The sequence below is a fragment of the Callospermophilus lateralis genome, chromosome 1 (assembly GCF_048772815.1).
Source record: "Callospermophilus lateralis isolate mCalLat2 chromosome 1, mCalLat2.hap1, whole genome shotgun sequence".
Taxonomy (NCBI): domain Eukaryota; kingdom Metazoa; phylum Chordata; class Mammalia; order Rodentia; family Sciuridae; genus Callospermophilus; species Callospermophilus lateralis.
The window spans coordinates 55,161,948-55,165,572 of NC_135305.1; positions in this window are offsets into that span (position 1 = coordinate 55,161,948).

Sequence of the window (3,625 nt, forward strand, 5' to 3'; positions counted from 1 at the left end):
GAATCTGTATAACAATTTGGGAGGAATTGGCATCCTAATGTTAAGTCTTCTGACTCCAACATGGTAGAATTCTACATGTATATAAGTCTTTATTTCTCTCAGCAATATTTTGTGGTTTTCAGTATACATACATTCTGTACATGTTTTGTGATTTATCCCTAAGTAGTTAATATTTTTATGTCATTGTAAATAGGTTAATTTAGTTATCCATTGATAGTATATAGAAATATACTATCAATTTATTTTTTATTATTGACCTTGTATACTGCAACCTTGTTAAATATACTTATTCTAATAAATAAGAATTATCTCATATTTCCAATACAAGTTACAGTCTGATTCCCTGGAGTAATCTGGTGCTCTGATTGAGTATTCACTATACTCTGTGAGCCATTGTCATAATCGAAGGAGGTAGAAAGGACAAATTCAGCATTGGTCTTCTCTACATGGGAAGATCATTTTCAAATGGGCCAGGCTTTTAAGGTTTACTTTTTCAAAAGAGGAAAATACTTAATCTGATTCAACCATTGACTACCAGCCATTAGCATTTAAATGGAGAGCTCCCAGAATTCCTCATGATTAGGATGGGCCCAACAAAGCTAAAATTCACATAGTTTCTGTCTTAAGCATAGCCCAACTAAATCTGCCTAAAATGTATTTTTCTTTTTTATATTGCTCACCCATTTCTTATGCAGGCAGGGGGGGAGGGGGGAGGAACCAAATCCAGCCAGAAGATAACAGCATCACTTTGAAGCCAGAAGAAATTCAGAGCACACTCCAGACCTTTGAGCCAGACTGCACATGAACAGCTTTCCCCAGGTGATCTATGTGCACAAATTTTAGTAGCATTGGTTCCTGTTGACAAAAAGCACCATGTAGATCCTTTACTTCTGGGCACCTTATAAACTAGCTTTGTCTATAATTTACAGAAAGGACTCCCAAGGCTTTTTCTCATAATGAGAAATAGAAAGGCATTTATGAGCATTGTGGGTTGTTTCTTGAAATAAATTGATCTATGTCAGTTAAAGTCTTCGACCAGCATTCATTGAACTGAGAGGAAGGCTCTGTGACTTTAGTAGACATCTCAGCTGAGTGATCAGGGTCTTCATCACAATATCATTTTCTAGAACCTTGTAGTGTCTTTCTTTTCCTTGTTGCACTTCATTCACCCACCTTCAAAACCACACTCTAGACCTCTTGACCTCAATTGCCTCTGAATTCTTTCTGACCTCAGCCAGCGTCTTTTCAGTTTTTATCCTCCCATGCATCTGTTCTTTCAGGAAGGCTGGTTAATTTCCTTACTTTCTCCTCATCTCTTCTGGTCATCTCTTTGACTCTGCCTAACTACTACTCTCTCATACCAGTTTTCTCTAGCTCCTGCCTTAGGAAAACCCAACCATAGATCATTCTGTGAACTCTCACTGAGGATATTCAAGCTGGTGAACATTGCTGGGAAAAAATTGGCTGTGCTAGTTGGTGCTCCTACAAAATGTCTGGAGTTTTGCTGGGTCTCCCTAGCCATCCAAAGGCAGATCATACCCATTCTTTATTTGCATGAGTTTCCTGAAGCTGCTGCAACAAATCCCTACAAACTTGGTGGCTTAAAGACAAATTTATCCTCTTATAATTCTAGATGTCAGAAGTTCAAAATCTATTTTTTTCTGTGAAGTAAAGATGTCATCAAGGTCACAGTCCCTCCAGAGGCTTTAAGAGAGAATTCACTCCTTGCCTCTAAGCTTCTGGTGGTTGCTGACTTCCTTGGCTTACAGCCACAACACTCCAGTCTCTACCTATCCACATGCCTTCTTTTGTGCCTGTACAAAAGATCCATAATACAGTTGCCTCTCTCAAGGACAATTGTGATGGAATCTAGGGCCAAATGGGTAATCTCAAGATCCTTAATCACATCTGCACATCTGCAAAAACCTTTTCAAAATAAATTAACATTTACAGATTCCAAAAATGAGAACTTGGTATTTTGGTTTGTCCAATTATACCTAATGTACTATATTCAACAATTTTATTATTAAAAATAGTATATATACAGAAATATATGAAAATGTACCTCTTTAGTTCTCAAATGAAGAAACATTACCAGGTTCCCTCAAAGTTTCTTCAACTGCTCTTCCCTGATGCATCTCAATTCTAAACATTGTGTTAATTTCTTTCTTTTTTCTTTTTTTCTTTTTTTTTTTTTTTTTTTTTTTGGTACGGGGGATAAACTTGGGCATCCTGAGCCACATCCCCAGCCCTATTTTGTATTTTATTTAGAGGTAGGGTCTCACTGAGTTGCTTGGCACCTCCCTTTTGCTAAGGCTGGCTTTGAACTCACAATCCTCCTGCCTCACCCTCCCTAGCAATTGGGATTACAGGTGTGTGCCACTGCACCTGGCCTAATTTCTTTTTGGTAGTTTTTACATCTTAAATAGCATGTGGTTGTGGGATTGTGAGGTTTTGAAATTTATAAAATCATGTGGATTTGTTTTTTGGGTTTTTTTGTTTATTTTCCTTGCTATTTAAAAAAAATCCATGTTGATGGATTTACCTTTAGTTTATTAATTCTTACAGATGTAGTTTTATTGTATAAACATGTCTTAATTTACAGACCAATTTTTTTGATGGGCATTTGAATTGTTCAGAGCTCTTTCCTGTTATGAAATGGTAACAGTGGAATTGATAGACTGTAGAGTATATATACACGTCCCACTTTGGTAATGTCAAACCAAAACAGTTAACACCAGTTTGCACTCCCTGCAGGTGTGGGTGTGGGAGCCCACTGTGGATGGTCTTATCAACACCTAGCATAGTTTTCATTGCTTAACTTGTGCCCATCTGGTAAATGGGAAGTGTTTCATACCAGTTTTAGTTTTCCAAACTATAAATGAGCTTATCATTTCTCAGTGTTCATATTCTGTGAAATTGCCAATTGTTGATTTCTACTTTTACCCTCAGTGATTCCTATAGTTCCATAATTCTGTGAATACTGGTCCTGTGGTTATTCATGTCACAGGTAACTTCTCCCAGACCAGTGCAATGAGTGAGTCAAGACTACTCTGAAATAATTTGTGTAATATTGAAAGCCTTGAATATTTAATAGAATTTACTGGATAGCCTGGCATGGTGGCACATGCCTATAATCCCAGTGACTCAGGAAGCTGAGGTAGGATGATCCCAAGTTTGAGACCAGCCTCAGCAATTTAGCAAGGCCCTAAGCAACTTAGCAAGACCCTGTCTCAAAAAAAAAAAAAAAAAAAAATCAAGAGAGCCAGGGCTGTACCTTGGTAGTAAAAAGCTTCTGAGTTCAATCCCCAGTACCCCCCCAAAAAAAGAAAGAAAGAAAGAAATTCTAGAATTTGCTTTGTGGGAGGATTGCTTTTAAATTACTGATTGAGTCTTGGTAGTGATTATAGGATTATTCAGATATTTACTCTTTTTGAGTCAGTTATATTCTTCCCTAACTTTTCACCTGAATATTCAAATTATTAGTGTGAAATTCAGAATAACCTATTAATTTTGTTTCTGACATCTGCACTGCCTGCAGTTGTTTCTTCTCTCATTCCTGTTGTTTTGCGCCTTCCAACTTTTTTTTGATTCATATCACCAAAGGTTTTTCAATTTGATCCAT